The 24,889-nt window shown below is 41.6% G+C and overlaps 1 long non-coding RNA gene across 1 annotated transcript; it reads left to right on the top strand.

Annotated features, from left to right (window-relative positions):
* The first annotated feature begins 2,081 nt into the window (after window positions 1-2,081).
* Window positions 2,082-5,150, top strand: LOC114459078 (uncharacterized). Its single transcript, XR_003673213.1, has 4 exons — window positions 2,082-2,125; window positions 2,741-2,842; window positions 3,025-3,165; window positions 5,014-5,150. It is a non-coding gene; the product is annotated as an uncharacterized LOC114459078 (long non-coding RNA).
* The last annotated feature ends 19,739 nt before the right edge of the window (window positions 5,151-24,889 follow it).

Below are 24,889 nucleotides of genomic sequence, written 5' to 3'. Positions count from 1 at the left end.
ATAATCAGTTAGAAATATACACAGGTCTTTCTCTGTATATTCTCATTAAAAGTGTAAAGACACACATTGGCTTATCAGGCACTGCTGGAGGACGAGGCACATGGGAGACTCCAGAGGGAGAGGATCTATACACAGCAAATCTGCCAGTGTTAATCTTTCGGTGTAAGTTGTATCTTGCACCATCTAGAGTTAATATTACACTTTACTGATTAAAAGTGACACTTGTAGTGTGAGTGTTGATGTGGATTTTCATTGTTAAACGGGTCTTACACTGTTAGTGTAAATCTTGACCACACCCATCATTTTCGTCGAGGAGGAGACTCAAGCCTCGTGCAGGTGCAAGCTGTTTTCTGTCGTTGACATTTTTCTTGTCCCTACGGTAAGTCTTCTTTGCTCATATTCAATGTTTTTTTGGCAAATTTAGACACATATACAGACTCAAAGTCTTAAAGTTAACATTTGTTCACAGAAACATAATGGATATTTTGAGTTGAGTTGTAGTTTATTTTTTTGTCGAAGTTACTGGTCCTGAATAGGGATGGGTACCGAAACACGCTATCAAAACGGCCCCGAGGCAACGACATCCTTAAGCTCCTGTTAACAGTAATTTTAAGGTCACATTAATCCTCAAACCTCAAGCATTGATACTGCGTGCTGCCTGGTTTAGCCGATATGTTTTTTTTTGTATAATTGTATTCTATTTTATTTTACATTTTTTTTGTATTCATTTATTCTTAGCATTGTCGATAGTCCTCCGCGGTAGCGACGCTGCCACGTCTGTCGCTCCGCCTCCATCTGCTCCAGTAGAGGCGAGTGCTGGCTGCAAACCTGCTGTGCTTCGTGGTCCGCTGGGTCATCTCGGTGTAGGGTCTTTTACACTATTCAGTGTAAAACTTGACCACACCTTTCATTTCCATCGAGGAGGAGACTCAAGCCTCGTGCAGGTGCGCAAACTTTATTCTGTCGTCGCCATTTTTCTTGTTGCTACGGTAAGGCTTCTTTGCTCATATTCTATGTTTTTTGGCAAATTTAGACACAGATACCGACTCAAAGTCTTAAAGTTAACATTTCTACACAGAAACATAATGGATATTTTGAGTTGAGTTGTTGTTTATTTATTTTTTTGTCGAAGTGACTGGTCACGAATAAGGATGGGTACCGAAACCCGGTATTAAAACGGCCCCATGGTCTGTTGGTCCACTCGGACCAACAAGCTACATCCTTATTGGCTCTTTTAACGGTAATTTTATGGTCGTGTTAATCCTCAAGCCTGAGACAAGCATTGATACTGCCGTGCTGCCTGGCTTAGCAACTTTAGCCTAGCCAATAGTTCTCCGCGGTAGCGACGCTGCCACGTTGTCGCGCCGCCTCTGTCTGCTCTAGGGGCGGCGAATGCTGGCAGGAAAACCCGCTGCTTCCTGGGCCGCTTTTTCATTTCGGCGTAGTTTTCCCCGCCCATTGGTCGTTACAGTGCCTCGGCTGTCGGCCACGTTTAGTTCGAGTAGTAACTTGTTATCATATATTATCATACATCTAAAACGTTGCGAGTTAATATGGCAAAACAGAGGTAAATCAACATAGTTAGCCATGTTGTCACGAGCCGGTGCAGCTCTAATTTTCCTTTTGCACAATTTTTCATCAAGTTATGTTTGATATGCTTGATTTGAATATTTGTATTGTTTATATAGTTGGTTTAGTGTTTTGTTAATAAAAATATTTATACTGTATTTTTTATTTTATTTATATTCTACACTTTGTTTTGTTTAGAACTATTTATTTTCTGTTTTTCATTTATTTTGTGTGCCATATTGTTAACATTTTCAAAAATAAACAGATTGATGTTCATTTTATTATTTTTTTGTTAATTTCCATTGATTTAAAAAAAAAATTAAGATAAGGGTATCAATAAGAGCAGTAGTATTGATACATTTTTAATGATACCCATCTCTAGTCTCTAACAAGAACAACATTTAATTCAATAGTCTGTCTGCTAACATCAATTACATTTGATATCACTTTTAAAAAACCTTTTAATTTATTTTTTCAGTTGCAGTCGTGGTGTCAACAGTCAAGGGTGGCTTGCTACAACAGAGCAAGGAAGGCATATTACTGTCATAGGAGAACGGTACGTTTTACAATTGGTATGTAAATGCATAAGTTGTACATTTTGTTTTAATTTTACTTTTTTACACATTCCCTCCGCGATGCATTTTGCTTTGTTGTTTTATCATCCATTACGTTGGTGCGTTGTCCCGGCCCTAGTACCCATGTGTGTTTCGGAACCCAACTTTGCAAATCTGTTACAGCTATGTGCGCGTGTCTTCATGTGAAAGAAATAATAAACTTGAATATAAAGTCGAGCATAGTGACCATCGTTCTTTAGCCTGTGATTTCGCAACCAAGAGACATAATGGTGATTCCTAAGGTGTCGATCTGATATGACTGGAGTGGACAAATATAGCTTGAGTACTGAATGACTGTCAGAGTTTGAGAGTTTATGTGTTTGCATTGATGTATCAGGAAAAACAAATTATAAAATATAAAAATGCTTTTTGTATATTCTTGGGAAATGGTTTGATAAATATATTAGTAGGTTTGTCTCTGTCATGCTCTATTTTTTTGTTGCTGTTGACTATTTTGTCATTGATACTGTATTTTTACAAATAACTTTTTGATTTTTTTTAATCTACTTAATATAAACACACCTTGGGTTTATGATAATTTAGTTTTGTTTTTGTAGGCTTTGATATGCTGGTTCCAGTAGAATACCAGACAGTGAGCAAGTGGGTCAAGGTGCCAACGACAGACGATGTCTACAGCTATTCAGGCTTTATACAAGAAGGTAATGTGACTGTATTTGTTTTCAAATTTATTCATTTTAGCATTCTCAAATTGACCATTTTCTATGTCGCTAATTTCACATGGTAAGTACAAAACACAAATCTACAATGATCTACCTTATGTCTGATTGTTTAGGAAAATGTTTGCGTTTCTTGTTTAATGCAGTTTTTCTTCTTTTGCTAGTACGCCAAAAATTCAATCTGCCAGAGTCCACAACCTTGATCTTAAAGGACTCTACAGAAGTAGAAGTGGATCCAGACATATTTGATGAACTTCTGAAGTCTGTACAGGTGTCTTTAAAAGCCTTCACTAAAGATTCCAACGGTGAGAGATGAAAGTAATTTTCTACTGTATCACCTTAAACAATAGAGGAGACTGTTCAGCAGCTGAATCCATCAACGTGTTGCCTTGACACAATACCCTCAAACTTCTTTAAAACTGTTGTAAAGTCAATTGTCACTGATTTGTGTCAGATAATTAACTGCTCATTCCAATCAGGCACCGTACCAAAATCCCTGAAAGTAGCTGCTGTGAAACCGCTGTTAAAAAAGAGAACACTGGATGCCTCTATACTGGCTAACTATAGACCAATCAGCAACCTTCCATTCATGGCCAAGATCATTGAGAAGGTGGTCTTCAACCAACTGAGTCAATTCTTAACATTCAACAAAATATTTGATAAATTTCAGTCAGGTTTTCGTTCTCATCACAGCACTGAAACTGCTCTTATCAAAGTGATCAATGACATAAGGTTGAACACTGATTCAGGAAAAGTATCTGTTCTCATTCTGTTGGATCTAAGTGCTGCATTTGACACTGTAGATCATACAATTTTGTTGCACAGATTGTAAACATGGGTTGGACTAAATGGAAAAGTAATGCAATGGTTTAAGTCATACTTGGAGGAGCGAAGCTATTTTGTAAGCATTGGAAACTTTGAATCTGACAGATTACCAATGTCCTGTGGGGTTCCTCAGGGATCTGTTCTTGGACCCCTTCTGTTTAACCTTTACATGCTTCCTTTAGGACAAATTTTACAGAACTGTAAGGTTGATTATCAGAGCTATGCAGATGACACACAACTATATCTATCACTGAACCCAGATGACCATGGTCCCATTGAGGTGTTGTGTGACTGTTTAGAAAAAGTAAACTGCTGGATGAGTGAAAACTTCCTTCAACTAAACCATGACAAGACGGAGGTGATTGTCTTTGGTAACAAGGAAAAGAGGACTGCTGTCAGCAATTATCTTGAGTCTCGATCTTTAAAAGCTAAAGACCAAGTCAAAAACCTTGGTGTTCTGATTGACTCAGATCTTACATTCAGCATCAGATCAAATCTATCACAAAAACAGCCTTCTACCACCTAAAGAACATCTCCAGAGTGAAAGGTTTAATGGCTCAGAAAGACCAGGAGAAACTGGTCCATGCTTTTATCTCCAGCAGACTGGACTATTGTAATGGTCTTCTGACAGGAATCCCCCAAAAGAGCATCAAACAGCTACAGCTGGTTCAGAACGCTGCAGCTCGGGTCTTAACAAGAACAAAGAGGTCAGAGCACATGACTCCAGTTTTAAAGTCTTTACACTGGCTCCCAGTCAGCCTCAGAATAGACTTTAAAGTTCTGCTGCTGGTGTATAAATGTGTGAATGGGTTTGGTCCAGAATACATCAGTGACATGTTAGTCAGGTATGAACCCAGCAGGTCTCTCAGATCTATGGACACAGATCAGATAGTGGAGCCCAGAGTTCACAGTAACCATGGTGATGCTGCTTTTAGTTGTTATGCTGCAAAGAAGTGGAACAAACTGCCAGCGGAGCTGAAGTCAGCATCACATGTGAACATTTTTAAATCAAAGTTAAAGGCACTTTTTTTCTCTACTGCATATGATTGAGAGAGAGATTTTTTGTCATGTTGTTGATGTAATGATGATTTTACTGATGATTTTAATTGATTTTACTGATGATTTTAAATGTTCTTATTGATTTAAATGTTCTTATTGATTTAAATGTTCTTATTGATTTAAATGTTCTTATTGATTTTAAACAATTGAATGTTTTATCATGTAAAGCACATTGAGTTGCCTTGAGTATGAAATGCGCTATATAAATAAATTTGCCTTGCCTTGCCTTAATTGCTTAATCTGGCTGCACATCTGTTTTGTTTTCTTAGATGACAAAACTGAGGATTTGTCTCCAGATCCTCCAGTCTCAGAAGCTTCATTCTCAGACAGTTCATTCTCTGAGTGGTCTCCATCACGTGCCTCTATTGCATCATCTGGTTCAAGTTCAGATTCGACAATAATACTGAAATCAACCAGCGCTCGGAGAAGACAAACGCTTGAAGGACCGTCTGACAGCACTGTAGCCAGAGATGTAAGTGTTTTTTTTTCTTATATATATATATATGTGTGTGTGTAACAAGTTCCAAACTTGTCCCATTCGGGAATCCAACCCTGGTCGCTGTAATGGCAGTCCAACACTCTACCGAATGAGCCAAAGGGATATCCCCTTGGTCAAGCCAGTAGAAGCGAATGCAGACATTAACCACAGGTTATATATGTTTTTTTTTTTTTTGTACTATATGTGTTAAATGGATGTTTTGGATTGTTTCAGATTGTCCAGGCAGACCTACAATCAAAACCAGGTGGCGAGAAAATATTCAAAGAATATGACCAAAAAAAATGCCTTTCTGATGGCACAAGAAGAAAAATGGTGAACATACTTTCGGCTGACATGGTAGAGACTCACGGGTAAGCAAACATGCACTTAAAAAAACGTGTTTGCTTGTTCATTTAAGGTGGCCATTTACACTAATTGAATTTGAAATAGTTTTCACTATTTTGACCAAAACCATGTTTCTTTGTAGTTTTGAGTCAAGCTCAGTACATTTTTACGAGTATACATTGTTTTTGTTAAATTTGTTTTTAATTGAGATTTATAATCCCCCCAACGAAGGTCCGCATATTGTATGCTCTTGGTATAATAATGTTGTTTCCAAACTTAAAGGACCCAGATTCAAAGAATGGATATGTATGTATGAATTAAATTCATTTTATTATGTTTTTTTTTTAATGTTATTCTCTCAAATGCTTTTTTGCATTTAATTTTTATATGTACTAATAAGGGGTTTCAGACGACACGTAAGTTACAGCATTCTACAGGTCTGTAATGTTTTATTGAGAAGTAAAGTTAGTATTTCAGTTTTGGATTGTAGGCTATTGATGTAAACTGAAAACCAGCTATCTGTTTGTAGCATTCTGTTTTTGTTTTGTTATGTTCGTGAAGGCTCTTATTAGTCCAGACCGTCGTGAAGTTTAAATTGTCAACTGGACTGATTTGGTTGAGTTGAGGACGTTTCACTTTTATTCACAGAAACATCTTCTTAGCTTTTGTGGTCTGACCACAAGAGCTAAGAAAAAGCTATACCCAGTCCAATTGATGATTTAACCTTCACAACAATTTATTTTTTAGGGTTAAACACTCATAATCCTGTTTAATCATTTAGTAGTGTAATTTGTCACAAAATCTGGACTCACCAGAGTATTTTTCTTTGTGTTTTTTTTTTTTTTTTTTTATAGGAACACTTCTATGACCAACAGAGTGGTCTCGGCTACCTGGCGTATAGGCTGAAAACTGTCCAGCGCAACTCCCCTGATGACACAAAGACATCCAAGTCTTCTTTTCAAGAGGGCCCAAAGACTCCTCGTCCAATAAGTACAACTGTGAGGCAGCTGTCTGGTGATGAATGTAAAGAAGCCATGTCTATGATGAGGCATTCTGCTGACAAGAAGATCGTCCAACAAAAAATGATGGCAACATTTCAGCATAGACAAAAGGTGGTTCAAGATCCAGCCACAGCCTCCAATGTCCTGGACGCGTTCCCAAGATTCTTGGACACCCCTGGCTTGGTAAAGCAAAGACTGCATTTTTGCATGCATTAATGATGCAATATGATACAATACTATTTTAATAATTTCAGATTGATCAAGACTTTACACTGCTGTTTGGGGAGGAACTCTCCGGGAAATTCCTTGCCAGGTGGCTAACATTCTTCAAACCAAGAATAATTTCAGATTGCAAAAATCTAGCTCAAAGTGCTCACCACGTTGACCTACTCTTGTCTGCACAGAAGATTGATGGTGGTGGTAAGAATAAATTGGATATATTTTAATATGAATATCATTTCAATATGTATAAGTAATGCTTTTTTTTGTCAATTCTTCCTAGTTTGGGACTCTGAGGTGGCTGGTCTCCTTTTGCTTCTTCATCTGCTGCCTCCAACATCGTAGGGTCGTAAAACATCAAAACAGAGTTCCTCCGATGCAGTTAATCGACTGGTGAGGTTTCTAAAGATACGCCCCCTTTGAATAATTCACTGTGCTTTAAAGCTAAGGTATGTTAGATTTTTTTTTTGTTGGTGTATTTCATGAACAAGACCTGTCTCCAGCTATTAGTCCACATGTTCAAATAAAATAATGGGTGTTAACACTGTTTTGTTTAATTTTTTACATTTACAAATGTACTTTCTTTGAATCATGTTCTTGAAGCCAAAACAATCAGAAAACAGAAAGAGCCAGTCCTGAAGAGATCTTTAAATAATTTAGCATCTGCTTTCTGATAAGATAATAAAACTTTAACATTTTAATTGTTTTTAAAATCAAGATTTGAAAAATGCTTGTTTACCTCAGATCTGAATTTGGAGCATGTTTATTAAATATATCGTACTGTATATTTTGCCTTATTTTGTGGGTTGTTCTATTTTTATGATGCAGGTGGGGCAAAGCATGGCAACCTTCATCAAAGATACTGGTTCTGTTCAGCCCTTTCTTCTGTGCATTGGGGAAAAAAGAACAGCCTGCAAAATTTCTACATTGTCCTGGATCAGAAAGTCATCCCTTGCTCAGTGCAGACCGTAGTCGCCGCCTTTGATGAGCTCTTCAAGGCTCACTTCGCTTTTGCTGTGTCCTACGATGAGGCGCTGCTCAACTTCTACACATTCATTCAGACCACAGTGTACGGCATTGACACTGGCAGCATGAAGGAGAGCCCGCGAGTCAAGGAAATCCGAGCAAGACTTCTGAATACTGAACTTTAAGGTACACATCTTTGCCTGCATGGAAAAATGCGGGGATACAGGTGTTTCATCTGCAAGGTACGCCACTCTCGTTGTTCATTGTTATTTAGACATCTGAACTTTCAGCATGGTTTGTACCCTGGGAGGTCGTTGCGTTTGAAATGTGGAGAACAAGGATGTTCATTTGTGTTTTGCACTTATTCTGGTTATCAACGGCATTTAAATCGAGCTCACAAAGACTGTGTTGATTCAGGTGGGGACAGTTTTGAACCTTTAGCTATAGTTGGACCCTCTACATCAGAGCCAGTCAATGTGGATCCTCCTGTGACTGTCATGGCTCCCATTCCAATTGAAAGAAGACAAATACTGGACATGTGCAGCTCTATAGTTGCTCAAGTTCAATCCTCAGGAATCCCAGAAAGTACTGTCCAATCTTTAGTTGGTTCAATGGAGGAACTGGTCAATGACATCCACACACATACAAAAGAAACTGTTGTTGAATGTTTATCATCTGGTGCATCGAGTGAAACATTGGGAAAGGTTCAGGAATGTTTTGGCCAACTGCAGAATCCATTTTCATGTCTTAACACAGAATCTAAAAGAATGCGATATTTTGAGAAAAAATGGAAAATAGTTGAACCTGTAGAGCATATTCTTGGTGTCTGCTTTGACCTTCGTAGAGACAAGACAACAGGTGCATACAGGTAAGTTCCTGTCAATGATAAATTCATGTATGTACCCATTATGGGCTCACTTTCATCCATGTTTCAGAACAGTGAACTGTGCAGCACTTTTATGAAAGCAAAAATCCATCAGGAGGGACTTTACAGAGATGCTAATGACGGTTCTTATTTCAGAAATCATACTTTATTTTCACGGCAAGAATATGCACTTCAGATCCAGCTCTACTATGATGATTTCGAAACTGCTAATCCCCTGGGCTCAAAAAAAGGTATGCACAAACTTGGCTGCATTAATTTTATATTGAGAAATTTGCCACCTAAATTAAATTCAGTGTTGATGAACATTCATCTTGTTGCTCTCTTTCACTCAGAGGACTTAAAAAAGTATGGCTTTGATCCGATTCTGAAGCCCCTTGTTGATGATCTAAAGGTTTTGGAGACTGAAGGGGTGCTGCTTCCGTTTTCTGCTTCCCCAGTTAAAGGTTCAATTTTTCAGGTGACGGGTGATAACTTGGCTTTACATGGCCTGTTTGGCTTTGTTGAGTCTTTTAGTGCCAATTATTCTTGTCGCTTTTGTTTAACTGATAAGACAGAGTTGCAGACCGTTTTTAGTGAAGATCATCCCGGTTTAACTTTACGTTCAGAAGACCTCCATTCACAACACTGCAGTGCCATTCAACATAATCCTGCACTAGTTCATACATATGGTGTCAAAAGAACCTGCCTACTCAATTCCCTTCAGCTGTACAATACTTCAAACAATTTTGCAGTTGATATAATGCACGATCTATTGGAAGGGGTGGTGCAGTATGAGTTGAAGCTTTTGTTTCAGTACCTGATTAAGAACTTCATATCCTCAAATTCATTGTTGGAGAGAGTTATGAGCTTTAACTATGGATACACTCAGAGAAAAAACAAACCAAGTGTGTTAAAATTGGATGATAATGGCAAAGATCTTGGGCTCAATGCCATTCAGTCTTGGTGCCTTTTACGAAATACCCCATTAATGTTTGGAGATTTGATTAGTCGAAGCGATGACTGCTGGAACTTGCTGCTACTCCTCATACAAATTGTGAATATTGTATTTGCACCGAGTGTACCCCATGGTATGACGTGCTATTTGAATAATCTGATTATGGATCATCACAGACTCTTTAAAAATCTCTTTCCAGAGCGAAATCTGATTCCAAAGCACCACCTAATGATCCATTATCCTCGTTGCATCAGAAAAATTGGGCCACTCAAAATCTTTAAAGAACTTTAAAAATATCACCAAAACACTAGAAAAGAAACATCAGAACCAGTTAGCTTTTCATTTTGAGAACTTTTATTTCAAACGATTTGAATTCGGCTCTATAAATGAAATCTCGGTTTGTGATTTGGAGGGCAGTGAAGCTCTAGCTCAAACATTTTATGAGACTGGTCTTGTTTCCACAACCTCTTGGGTCAAAAACTATGGTACTGAGTATCAGGTTGGGATGTACGTATGCACTGGGGTCCACAATGAGATGCCGTTATTCAACAGGATTGTCAGAATAATTATTTCAAATGACAGTGCATATCTTCTCACTTGTAAAGTCTCAACGTTGTATTTTGATGACCATCTAAATGCGTTTGCAATTGAGGAAAACCGTTATTGCTTCACATTGGTTTGTATTGATGATCTTGTTTACTACAGAACATATGACCGCCAGTTTGCCAATGACTCTGAGCTAATGTACATTGTGCCGTACAGTGTTATAATCAATAGTTAAACATCTTTGTTGGAGGGGGTACTTGCAGAGTTCCAAAAAAGTACAAAAAAATAAAAAGTTTTTGAACTTTATTACATTGTATGTAGTTTTATTTTTGCAGGTTACATGGTTGGAGTGGAAAGGAGTGGTAAATTTGGTTCAAAGCATTACACCAGCAAGTGTACAATATTCTGTATTTGAACGTTAAATGGTAGTGTTAATTATTGTAACAATGACACTAGTGTTGAATCTTGCAAATCTGACTGGTGCTAAAATTATGTCAACTTACACCAGTGTAAGTTTTATCAACACTACAGAGTGTTTGCCAGTGTTAAATTTCTAACACCGGACAGTGTATCCACATTTAACACTTTTGAAAGTGTAAAATTAACACTGAAAAAAGTGGACGCATATAGACACTTTTTAAGTGTTAGAATTAACACCCTCAATGTTAATTTAACACCGGCATTTTTGCTGTGTAGAGACCATTGAGACCTATAGGCAGGACCAGGACCCCCCGTGAGGTCAAACCTGCAGTGGGAGGAAGACGAGGTGCGGCGGAGCGGCCGGCCTCAGCCACAGCATCACCGACCAGCAAACACCCTGAGACTGATAAAAATTATGGTTTTACTTGAAATTAAATATTGTGAATTATGTATAGTACCAAAGGTGTTTTACTACCTCTTAGTGATCGACCGATTCATCGACCGGCCGATTTATTTTACGTGTTTCGGCATCGCCGATCCACATTATATACAAATAAAAAGACGTGTATAAATTAGGTTCTTTTTCATGGTTAAAATTTATTAGAGAAAATCATTTCAAAATAATGTGCATGAACAAGACATGGTGTGGCCAACCTGGATAAATTAGATAAATGTCAAGGATGTCAATTGGATGAGGTAAGTGCTTGTGTCAATACATCCAATGTGTCAGAGCGTTCAATAAATCACCTCTGAAATCAAGAAATGTGTACAGTATGTTATATTAAGTTATAAAACATTCTAGGTGGAATGAGCCAAACGAGGAAAAAATGATACTGACACCCCAGGGTGACCTACACACGCCTACAAATACAGTTTTATATTAAAAATAATAGTAACTAAAAATCACATCATCATTGCGCAAAACTGCTGATCAATTGGCTACAATACCTGTAGCTGTTGCAGTGGCTTATCAGGCACTGCTGGAGGACGAGGCGTACGTGACACTAGAGTCAGCACCAGGCAGTATTAAATGGGGGGCATTAAGAAAACTTTGTGGGGGCACAAAAACGCTCCACTCTGAGTCACACACAACTCACATGAATCAACAGAGCAGGTCATAGACATATACACATTCTATTGGCTGATCCTAACAACAGCTCTAGGGTACGTTCAATAGCACAAATGTAGCAGAGTCCCGTCTGTGTGCAGGATTTATTTTATTCTGTAACTGAATCTATTTCAAATGTAACAGTATTGTTATTTGAAATAAAATTTACTTAAGTAAAATTACATATTTTAAAAGTACTCAAAAAAGCTACTCAATTACAGTATCAAGAGTAAATGTAATTTGTTACTTTCCACCACTGCCTCCACCTCACATTGAGTGAAATTTGTTTTATTTGCTCATTTTATAGACACCGTATGAACAAAGTAACGCGTTTCCTCACGTGTGACACTTCCTGGTTGTTATCATACACCAGCTGAAGTGTGCTTACCTAGGAACACTTTAATAAATGAGGCCCCAGTGCACAGAGAAGAAGTATTTCCTCTGATCACTGACATGTTCTCTGTGTGCTGCCTGCTTCTGCAGACTGTCTCACCTCCTTTCCAGCAGCTCCCCTGCAAGATATAAAGCAGGTGTGATTAATCACAATGTGTTACACCTGTGATTAATCAGCAACAGCCCCTCCCCTGAACCACATCCCACACAGCCTCTCCCTACCACAAACATTAATGATCTGAGTCAGCAAAAAGTCCTGTGTGACGTCACAGCCTGGGGAAGCATGGTGACACGGGTAGTGTCCTCGTCACAACCTGACTCACAGGAGGATGAAACAGAGGACAAGGAAGGAAGAACAAACTCAGACTGGTCTCTAGTAAGAAAAGGAAGAAATGATAATAGAAGGAATAAACAGGAGTTAGAGGAAAGTAGTGGTGAAGATAGAGAGAGGGTGATAAGGAGGAAAAAGAAAGAAACTCAGTTCAAGATAATGTTCAAACTAGAGTCAGACGATGTGGAGACGATGAGATGCAGTCCTATTGGAGTAACCAGAGAGTTAAAAAGTAAAGTAGGAGAGATAGAAGAGAGTTTATTGATTGATTGTAAAATAAAAGTACAGAAAGATAAAGTCATGAGAATGAAGAGTGTGTGTGGAATGAAGGTGTTGGATAGGTTTGTGATTGGAGAAAACAAAGTATCAAGAGGAGTCGTGTCAGGGACTGGATTTGAGGAAAGTTTGGAGACAAAAGATTAGAGTGAAAATAATAAAGAGGCTGTTCAGACCTGAAGAAGGAAGGAGGGTAGAAAGTAGTAGAATAATGATAGAGTTTGAAGGAGAGCTTCTCCCTCAGAGATAATGGTGGGGTACATGAGCTACCCAGTGAGGGCTTATGTAGGAATGAAGGTGTTGGATAGGGGACCAGTGGGACCAGACTTGGAGAACAGACTTGGCAAACCAGTCGTTTTGGGACAAAGCAAACTTCCTGACATCGTTGTGCACAACAGTGTGGAGTATGTGTGCTCCACTGTACACATCAAAGAAAATACTATGTATCATTGATTAGATATTATTGTGTTTGTAAACAAATAAAATATTTGGTGATAAAACCAAATAAATGAATATCATTTTAAATACAGTAAATGTGTTTTATTATATTGACAGTCCCTATAAACAGGTAATCTGGTCATGGCAAATTGGATGGTCAATAACACCTGTGGCTAAAATCTATAAAATAGGAGTGAAAACTCCAGTCCTTGAGGCTGATTCCTGAGACCTTTAGATGTGTCTCTGCTCCAACACACCTGCTTAAAATCAATTTATCATGGAGCTCTGCAGAATGATAACAAGCCACTCATTTGATTCAGGTGTGTTGGAGCACGGACACATTGCTGGGGCTATCGACGGGTGCCATGTACGCATGGTGCCTCAACGAGCCTCCTACATTAACAGAAAGCTGTTTCCCCTCCATCATCCTGCAGAGGATCTGTGATGAACGTAGGGCTTTCCTTGATGTTTATGTTGGAAACCTGGGCTCTGTACATTATGCCCTCATCCTAAGGAGACCCCCTATGTTCAAGGAGTCCCTGTACCCACCTGAGGGGTATTGTCTGCTGGGAGATGGGAGGTACCCATGTCTGCTGCACACAGTCACCATTGTGACCCCGTATCGGCAACCAATAGCTAGTAAGAATATAAGTTATGACCCAATACACATTCATATGGCTTACTGTACTACATGTGTTAATGTGCTTGTTGTAACATCATTTTCATAGGTCGTGTTGAAGCTGGACAATAAGCAGTATATATAATATGGCGCTGTGGAGGTGTGGCCCACATTGGCACCAATAGTGGTTGCTGCATGCTGCACAACATTTGTGTCGGCACACAGGACGTACTGGAGGAGCTGGAGGATGGTACTGATGATGACCATGATGAAGTGGTTGTACCAGAGGGAAGAGAGGCTGCAGGCCTGCATCACTGTTCAGGTCTCTGCTCCGTTGGATCTACCTGACTGCCTCATGGAGCATGATTACATTGGACTTAATGACTTATACTTTACAAATATGATATTTATTTTATGTGTTTAGCTGTGGCAAATGGGTCATGTTTTAAGTTCTGATTTGGTGATGTGTACTATTGTGAATTTGTGAGCATGCAGTAAAGTTTCTGTCAATCAGTTTAAAGCCTCTGATTTCCCCATCACGCACCTGATATTTATAATTTAATGTCTACGAAATTTGGATTGTGTGTGTGTGTGTGTGTGTGTGTGTGTGTGTGTGTGTGTGTGTGTGTGTGTGTGTGTGTGTGTGTGTGTGTGTGTGTGTGTGTGTCCTCTGGTGGTTTGAAGGAGAAGTGGAGAAAACTTTCAGCAAACTCTTCTTTGGATTCATATGAGGCAAAACGTCTGATCAAAACTGATAAATGCTATGAGCACAGGTGAAACTACCAGCTCAGCATTTCTAATTATTGTTAGCATTAGCATTAGCTGCTAGCACATCTGTTTAGCTTTCAGCAAGTGCTCCATGTGAAACTTCCATGTTGCCCAGTCCTCTGGTCCACTCAGCTGGTCAATAACTAGTTTATCTAACATTGTGAATCCCACAAACACTTCTATTAGTCATAAAAACTACTTTTCAGCTCCTAGATCCAAAACCTTCTGTTGTTCACACGTGTTTGGTTCAAATGAATGAATGAACAGTTTCAAAACACAGTCAGTAGAGGGCAGTATTACACCTTAAAAATCAGAGGGAAAACACTCAACCTGGCAACCACTCTAAATGTAGGAGCTTAAAAATGACCTCACTACAAACTTTTTACAACTTTATCAACAAAACAATGAAGAATAAATACGTAGAATAGTGATTAAACAGTGAATAAAGTAGTTTCAGCCTGAGGGAACGTACAGGATGTTTAGTTCATAGAAAGTCTGTGTTACACTGAATGTTTGATGGAGGGATTTGATCTGTTGTTCATTTCATGATTCCAGAGGAAATTTGTAGAGTAGAGATTAATTTATGATTAAATATGGTTAGGTTTGTTTTTTAAAATAATATAAAAAATACATCTTAAATGTAAGGCAAGGCAAATGTATTTGTAGAGTGCATTTCATACACAATGCAACTCAATGTGCTTCACATGATCAAAAAGTGAAACATCTTAAAAAAAATTACATTAAAGTCATCAGTAAAATCATCAACAAACACATTACATTAACAACGTGACCAAAAATCTCTCTCTCAATCATATGCAGTAGAGAAAAAAAGTGTCTTTAACTTTGATTTAAAAATGTTCACATTGGATGCTGACTTCAGCTCTGCTGCAGTTTGTTCCACTTCTTTGCAGCACAACAACTAAAAGCAGCATCACCATGGTTACTGTGAGCTCTGGGCTCCACTATCTGACCTGTGTCCATAGATCTCAGAGACCTGCTGGGTTCATACCTGACTAACATGTCACTGATGTATTCTGGACCAAACCCATTCACAGATTTATACACCAGCAGCAGAACTTTAAAGTCTATTCTGAGGCTGACTGGGAGCCAGTGTAAAAACTTTAAAACTGGACTAATGTGTTCTGACCTCTTTGTTCTGAACCAGCTGTAGATGTTTGATGAAGACCATTACAATAGTCCAGTCTGCTGGAGAAAAAAGCATGGACCAGTTTCTCCTGATCTTTCTGAGTCATTAAACTTTTCACTCTGGAGATGTTCTTTAGGTGGTAGAAGATGTTTTTGTGATAGATTTCGCTTTACAAGATGGCGCCGCGGATGGTCGCCTCGGTACTGCGCTCTCTCGTAGTTGTTTTGTTTTTCTTTATTTTTGTGGTTTCTTGCTCCCCTTCTCTGGTCTCTTTCACCAGAGAAGAACTATTACAAGTTGGACAGTCCTCTGCTGATCTTTTTTCACCGGTTCTCATTGAACCAGAAAGTTATGCGGAGATTCTCACCGGAGGAGCTGCAGCTCTCTATGGAATTTGCAGGAGACGCCGCAGACGCAGACGGGGTAAACGAGCAGGTGCGCTTGTTAAACTGAGGCAGCGGGGATTACGCACTGCGCTTCCATCCATTCACCTGGCGAATGTCCGCTCACTGGCAAATAAAATGGATGAACTGCTGCTCCTAAACACCAGAAACTCGGACTTTTGCAGATCCGCCGCCCTGTGTTTTACTGAAACCTGGCTCAGTGAACTCATCCCGGACAGCTCTCTACATCTACCGGACTTTCAGCTCCTCAGAGCGGACCGTGTAAAAGAGCTCTGTGGGAAGACGAGGGGCGGCGGAATATGCTTTTACATTAACCAAGGTTGGTGTACAGATGTCACAGTGTTGAAGCAGACGTGTAGCCCTAATCTGGAGAGTTTTTTCATAAACTGTAAACCGTTTTATTCTCCGCGGGAGTTCTCCTCGTTTGTTATGGTCGGTGTTTACATCCCACCTCAGGGTTGTGTAACAGAGGCGTTACAGCATCTGGCCGACCAGATAGCAGACGTGGAGAAAAAACATCCCGACTCTTTGCTAATCATTCTCGGGGATTTTAACAGAGCAAATCTAACCCACGAACTCCCTAAATACAGACAACATATAAAGTGCCCCACCAGGGGTGCTAACACACTGGACCACTGCTACACTGCAATAAGGGATTCATATCACTCTGTTCCCCGTGCAGCTTTGGGGCTCTCTGATCACTGTCTGATTCACCTCATCCTGACCAACAGGCATAAGTTTAAATCTGCTAAACCTGTAGTAAGGACTGTAAAGAGGTGGACAGAGGAGTCAAAGCAGGAGTTACAGGACTGCTTTGACTGCACTGATTGGAGTGTTTTTGAAGCTGCATCAGACAACCTAGATGAATTGACTAACACTGTGACATCTTACATCAGCTTCTGTGAGGACGTGTGTGCAGACCAAGACTTTCTGCACATACAACAACAACAAACCCTGGTTCACACCTCAACTTAGGATGCTACGTCAGGCTAAGGAGGAAGCCTACAGGAGTGGGGACTGGGTCCTGTTCAGGCAGGCCAAGTACACTCTATCCAGGGAGATCAAAGTAGCCAAGAGGTGCTACACTGAGAAGCTAAAACAAAGCTTCTCAAACAAAGATCCTTCTGCAGTGTGGAAAAGCCTGCATGAAGTTACCAACTACAGGAAACCCTCCCCCCACCCTACTGGTAACAAAAGACTGGCTAGAGACCTGAACAGCTTCTACTGCAGGTATTCACACCCACCCCCCAGCTCATTAGCATCAGCCCATCACCTGGACTCTGCCCTTCCTGCTCCCCCTACTCCCCCCCCACCTCACCCTCTGTCCCCCCACCTGCCCTTAAGATCAATGAAAGAGATGTGTGCCAGCTTTTCAAAAAACAAAAGATCAAAAAGGCTCCAGGACCAGACGGAGTGTCTCCTTCCTGCCTGAAAGCCCGTGCTGAGCAGCTGGTCCCCATCTTCACACGGATCTTCAACACATCACTGGAGCTGTGTGAAGTACCTTCCTGCTTCAAAAGTTCCAGCATCATCCCAGTCCCCAAGAAACCTGCCATCACAGGACTCAATGACTAGCGACCCATTTCTCTGACGTCTGTAGTCATGAAGTCCTTTGAGAGGCTGGTTCTGAGCCACCTGAAGAAGATCACAGGACCCCTGCTGGACCCCCTGCAGTTTGCCTATCGGGCAAACAGGTCTGTCGAGGATGCAGTCAACATGGGACTGAACTACATCCTGCACCACCTCGACTCCCCAGGGACCTACGCTAGGATCCTGTTTGTGGATTTCAGCTCTGCATTCAACACCATCATCCCGAACATCCTTCACCAGAAACTCACCCAGCTCACAGTGCCGGCCTCCACCTGTCAGTGGATAGCAACTTCATGACTGACAGGAAGCAGCAAGTAAGGCTGGGAAGCATCACATCTGGCACCCGGTCACTCAGCACTGGTGCCCCCCAGGGGTGTGTTCTCTCCCCACTGCTATTCTCCCTCTACACCAATGACTGCACCTCAGGGGACCCCTCTGTGAAACTCCTGAAGTTTGCAGATGACACCACCGTCATCGGTCTCATCCGGGACGGGGACGAGTCTGCCTTCAGACGGGAGGTGGAACAGCTGGCTCTTTGGTGCAGTCAGAACCATCTGGAACTGAACCCGTTCAAGACCGTGGACTCCTTCAGGTTCTTGGGATCCACAATCTCTCAGGACCTGAAGTGGACCTCCCACATAGACACAACCAGGAAAAAGGCACAGCAGAGGATGTACTTCCTGCGTCAGCTGAGGAAGTTCAACCTGCCCCAGGAGCTGCTGATCATATTCTACACCTCCATCATTCAGTCTGTTCTGTGCACCTCCATCACTGTCTGGTTTGGATCTTCAACCAAACTAGACAGACACAGACTACAAAGGATAGTCAGGACTGCAGGAAAGATCATTGGTGTCGATCTGCCCTCCATCCAAAACTTATACCTGTCCAGGGTCAGAAAACGGGCAGGTAGCATCACTGCAGACCCCTCCCACCCTGAACACAATCTGTTTAAACTCCTCCCCTCTGGCAGACGCTACAGATCACTGTACGCCAAAACAACCCGCCATAAAAACAGCTTCTTCCCCCAGGCTGTCACTCTGATCAACACTGAACAGTCAAAGAGTGTCAGACCTGTTTCTGTGAAAAAACCCTGGAACCAAACATAACAACCTTGGATCAACCTGACACTGAGAATGTTCATGTACATACCTTTAATTTAAATGTTCTACTGCACTACTTATCAATGCTCTACTGCACTATTTTCCTTTTATTATTAATATATTTTATTATTATCTTTCTTTTCTATTATTTTCCTTCTTTTTATCTTATTTTTTTATTTTTATTTTTTTTATATATTATTATTATTATTATTATTATTATTATTATTATTATTATTATTATTATTATTATGTTGTTATTTTATCGAGTTTGCACATTCTAGTCTAACTACTGTTTATATTTATACTTATGTTTATACTTATTATCATCTTTTCTAGTTGATTGTTTATTATTGAATGTTTTTACTATTGGAGAGAGCACAGATGACCGAGTCAAATTCCTCGTGTGTACAACATACACTTGGCGAATAAAGATGATTCTGATTCTGATTCTGATTTGATCTGATGCTGAATGTCAGATCTGAGTCAATCAGAACACCAAGGTTTTTGACTTGGTCTTTATCTTCTAAAGATCCAGACTCAGATACTTGCTGACAGCAGTCCTCTTTTCCTTGTTACCAAAGACAATCACCTCCATCTTGTCATGTTTTAGTTGGAGGAAGTTTTCACTGATCCAGCAGTCTACTTTTTCTAAGCAGTCACACAACACCTCAATGGGACCATAGTCATCTGGGTTCAGTGATAGATATAGTTGTGTGTCATCTGCGTAGCTCTGATAATCAACCTTACAGTTCTGTAAAATTTGTCTTAAAGGAAGCATATAAAGACTAAACAGAAGAGGTCCAAGAACAGATCCCTGAGGAACCCCACAGGACATTGGTAATCTGTCAGATTCAAAGTTTACAATGCTTACAAAATAACTTTGCTCCTCCAAGTAGAACTTAAACCATTGCATTACTTTAACATTTAATCGAGCAGTTTACTTTTTCTAAGCAGTCACACAACACCTCAATGGGACCATAGTCATCTGGGTTCAGTGATAGATATAGTTGTGTGTCATCTGCGTAGCTCTGATAATCAACCTTACAGTTCTGTAAAATTTGTCTTAAAGGAAGCATATAAAGACTAAACAGAAGAGGTCCAAGAACAGATCCCTGAGGAACCCCACAGGACATTGGTAATCTGTCAGATTCAAAGTTTACAATGCTTACAAAATAACTTTGCTCCTCCAAGTAGAACTTAAACCATTGCATTACTTTAACATTTAATCGAGCAGTTTACTTTTTCTAAGCAGTCACACATTCAGACAGAATTCTATCAATTATTGTGAGTGGACAGTAGTGAGAGGACAGTTACTTGTACAGCACATTAAATACACAGTTGTCTTTATTTAAACAATGTTTATTTTTAAATACAAAAAATATGTAAGAATATATCCATTAGACAGGCATCATGTGAGACTTTTTTCTCTTCCTTTGAGAAATTAAAAAAGGGCTTTGTTCTTACACAGGATTGGTTGCCAGGTAACGCTGACTATTCCCCTAATGGAACATGTTGAATATCCACAAAAATACCCCAAAAAACATGATTTAGATAACAACATTGATGGAACTGTTTACCTGTCATTATTCAGCATTGCTTTATAAAGTTGCTTTCTTAATCACAAAAAGGCTGTAAAATAGTCAACCTGGCAACCCTACTGGATGTCAGTGCTGGGGAATGATGTCACAGCCAATGTCCAAAGCTGTTGCAGTCTCTTCATGTGGTCTCCAGTCTAAGCTGGCCTACCTAAAGTGTCCCTGAGGAAGTCCAGGGCTCCCAGTCAGAGAACATATGAAAGTGTAGCAGGTGATGAACAGCCTTCATATCCATGGAATAAACAGGAGAACATCTTTACTCTATGGAAATGATCTGTTTAGAACTCCTTCAGCTGATCTATCCTCACTTTCCTGTTTCCTTGTTCACAGGAATCGCTCCAACACACTTTAACGTGTTTTTATTCACAGGAAATAAAACATCACTGCACATTTCTGTGGAATGTTTAGCTGCAGATAACCACCATCATAATGGACTGATGAAGATGTTTACAAGGTAAATAAGTGAACATAAGTGGAGGGAAAACTTCTTAACTGCAAATTAAAATAAAATTACATTTCTTTCCAACTTTAAATTGTCTTTTTTTTAGTAATTCTTCTGTGTTTTGCAGAGAATGGTTTATTAAAAGTTGATGAACAGTGTGTGAACTGTATGAAGGTGTGTGTTGGATGTGTCAGTGTGAGTGAGCAGCTGTCAGGTTGTTGTACAGGGATTGTGTGTTTGCTGTCACTGTGGGCCTCACAGCACAGTAATACACAGCAGAGTGTGACAGTGCAGCAGAGGAGATGATCATTTGGAGTTGGTTTGTCTTCACATTGATCTTCAGTCCATCAACAGCAGCTTCACCCACATCTCCTGATGTTGAGTGAGAAATAAGAAATTCTGGTGCTTTTCCAGGATCTTGTTTGTACCAGAAAAAATAATCTTGATATGTTATTTTGTTGTAATTGTAGGACAGAGTCAGTGTGTCTCCTGTTAAAGTGTTCACTTCAGTGCTGACTGCTTTGAGTTCTTCACACATGATTTCTACAGGAACAGAGAAAACTCTTTAAGTTGGTATGTTTCACTTTAAGGCCTTTGCTAACTTTGAAGCAGAAATAATGAGCAGATGTGCAGAGATGAACTGGACTTACCCGTGAATATGTGGAGAAGCAGTAGTGAGACTAAAACCATCATGTCCCAAACAAACAAGCTGAGCAGTGCTCAAACTAAACTGTTGGAAACTCTGACTTCTTTCTCATGCTGACAACCAGCTTCTGTCCTTTTGTACAGGAAGTCCCTCCTCCTCATGATGTCACTTTAACATGTGAAACCAACAGGAAAGGAAGTGGTTGGAGAATGTGTGTCAGGGATTTCAATGGGAATGGAACAATTCACTCCTTTGAGAAAAAGTCTATGAAACTATCAAACATTTGAACTGATGAATCTAACAAAAAGAAACATGGAGAAGAAACCATAAAGAATAGAAACAAAGAGTTGAAAAAGAAAAGTACAATAGTTTAATTGGATGAATACTTTTTGAGATATGGACAATTTAGTGAGGGGGCTATGTATTGATTTTTGAGCATCCTTATTTATTTATTTATTTATTTTCCATTTTCAGCTTCCAATATCTCAGAACTACATCATATATGAAACTGATATTTGTTATAGTAATACGGCTCCACCTACTCTCACATAATATTCAAAAAACTCTGCTATACATACTATTTGGTGGAAATGCCAAACCCTCAACCCCATGAGCCAGAATATTTCCAGAATCATCAATGCACTACTGCACTATTATCTTATTATTACTATTGTATTTTTATTTCATTTCATTATTATTATTATTATTATTACTATTATTATTATCTTGTTTTTTATTTAGTTTGGACATATTAGTCTAACTACTCTTTATATTTATGTTTATACTTCTTTTTTCATTTATTTTTCTTTTTTCTAGTTGATTGTTATTATTAGTCTAACTACTCTTTATATTTATGTTATACTTCTTCTTCTTCTTCTTTATTTATTATTCTTTTTGACACCAACAACCCAGTGTGACAGACGCTGCTTCGACAGTGGAAGGCCCACACGGGGTCCCCCAAAGCACACAAACAGTTGACCCGACTTGCGTAGTGCCGCGGTCGCACGCAGGTAAGCGGCCAGCGAACGGACCGGGCAGAGATGCTCGGAGCCAGCGCCCGAGTCAAAACGAGCAAGATGCAAGGGGCCGACCGGGGTCGCAGAGGGAACCTTGGGGATAAAAGATGGATTAGGCCAGAGAGTAACCCCTGAACCATCCGGGTTCCACTGGCACCAGGGGTCCTCGACAGAGAACGCCTGCAACTCCCCCACGCGCTTAGCCGAGACCATCGCCAAGAGGAACGCAGTCTTAGCGGACAACCATTTAAGGCTCACCTCTGCCAATGGCTCAAAAGGCGGAGACCCCAGGGCCTCGAGCACCACAGCCAAGTCCCATGAAGGCACCACGTGGCGTCTGGTGGGATGCAGTTTCCGGGCACCCCTCAGAAACAGGGAGACCGTCTTATTGACACCGACAGTAGCACCATCCACCCCAACATGCCAACACAAAATAGCCGCCACTTATACCCCCATGAACCGCCACCTTAACGTGGTGGAGGGGTTTGAGTACCTGAATGATCCTGGGAGCTATGTTGTCGGGGGCTTAATGCCCCTGGTAGGGTCTCCCAAGGCAAACAGGTCCCAGGTGACGGGTCCGACTAAGAGCGGTTCAATAGCCATATATGTACACTAAAAAACAAAGGCAGTTCACGTCGCCCGGATTGGCGCTACCGGGGCCCCACCTTGGAGCCAGGCCCGGGGTTGGGGCTCGAGTGCGAGCGCCTGGTGGCCGAGGCTTTGCCCACGGGCCCCGGCCGGGCAGAGCCCGAAAGGACGACGTGGGCCCGCCCTCCCGTTGGCCCACCACCCGCAGGAGGGATCATATGAGGCCGGTGCTATGTGGATCTGGCAGTCGTCCAGGGCAGGGGCCTTGGCAATCTGATCCCCGGCTACAGAAGCCAGCGTTAGGGATGTGGAATGTCACCTCTCTGGCGGGGAAGGAGCTTGAGCTTGTGTGCGAGGTGGAGAAGTTCGGACTAGATATAGTCGGTCTCACCTCGACACATAACAAGGGCTCTGAAACCAGCCTTCTCGACAGGGGTTGGACTCTCTTCTAATCTGGAGTCGCCAATGATGAGAGGCGCCGGGCCGGGGTGGCTATACTTCTTGCCCCCCGACTTAGTGCCTGTATGTTGGAGTTTACCCCGGTAGACGAGAGGGTTGCCTCCCTACACCTTCGGATGGGGCGACGGATCGTGACTGTTGTTTGTGCCTATGGGCCAAACAGCAGCTCGGAGTATCCACCCTTCTTGGATTCCTTAGAGGGAGTACTGGAGAGTGCTCCTTCTGGGGATTCCCTCGTTCTGCTGGGGGACTTCAACGCTCACGTTGGCAGCGACAGTGAGACCTGGAGGGGCGTGATTTGGAGGAACGGCCCCCCTGATCGGAACCCGAGCGGTGTTTTGTTGTTGGACTTCTGTGCTCGTCACAGATTGTCCATAACAAACACCATGTTCAAGCATAAGGGTGTCTATATGTGCACTTGGCACCAGGACACCCTAGGCCGCAGTTTGATGATCGACTTCGTAGTCGTGTCATCGGTCTTGCGGACGCATGTCTTGGACACTCGGGTAAAGAGAGGGGCGGAGCTGTCAACTGATCACCACCTGGTGGTGAGTTGGCTCCGATGGCGGGGGAGGATGCCGGTTAGACCTGGCAGACCCAAACGTATAGTGAGGGTCTGCTGGGAACACCTGGCAGAGTCTCCCGTCAGAGGGAGCTTCAACTCCCACCTCCGGGAAAACTTCAACCATGTCTCGGAGGAGGCGGGGGACATTGAGTCCGAGTGGGCCATGTTCCATGCCTCTGTTGCTGAGGCGACTGATTGGTGCTGTGGCCGCAAGGTAGTCGGTGCCTGTCGTGGCGGCAATACCCGAACCCGTTGGTGGACACCGGGGGTGAGGGATGCCGTCAAGCTGAAGAAGGAGTCCTACCGGGCCTTTTTGGCCTGTGGGACTCCGGAGGCAGCAGACAAGTACCGACGGGCCAAGCGAAGTGCAGCCACGGCGGTCGCCGAGGCAAAAGCCCGGACATGGGAGGAGTTTGGTGAGGCCATGGAGAACGACTTCCGGACGGCTTTGAAGAGATTCTGGACCACTATCCGGCATCTCAGGAGGGGGAAGCAGTGCACCGTCAACACTATGTATGGTGCGGATGGTGCGCTGCTGACCTCGACTCGTGACGTTGTGGATCGGTGGGGGGAATACTTCGAAGACCTCCTCAATCCCACCGACACGCCTTCCAATCAGGAAGCAGGGCCCAGGGACCCGAGAGTGGGCTCTCCTATCTCTGGGGCTGAGGTTGCCGAGGTGGTTAAAAAGCTCCTCGGTGGCAGGGCTCCGGGGGTGGATGAGATCCGCCCGGAGTTCCTCAAGGCCCTGGATGTTGTGGGGCTGTCATGGCTGACACGACTCTGCAACATCGCGTGGACATCGGGGGCAGTGCCTCTGGATTGGCAGACCGGGGTGGTGGTCCCCCTTTTTAAGAAGGAGGAC

This window comes from Gouania willdenowi, unplaced genomic scaffold, assembly GCF_900634775.1.
Source record: "Gouania willdenowi unplaced genomic scaffold, fGouWil2.1 scaffold_258_arrow_ctg1, whole genome shotgun sequence".
Classification (NCBI taxonomy): domain Eukaryota; kingdom Metazoa; phylum Chordata; class Actinopteri; order Blenniiformes; family Gobiesocidae; genus Gouania; species Gouania willdenowi.
This window is presented reverse-complemented; position numbering and strand designations above follow the sequence as displayed.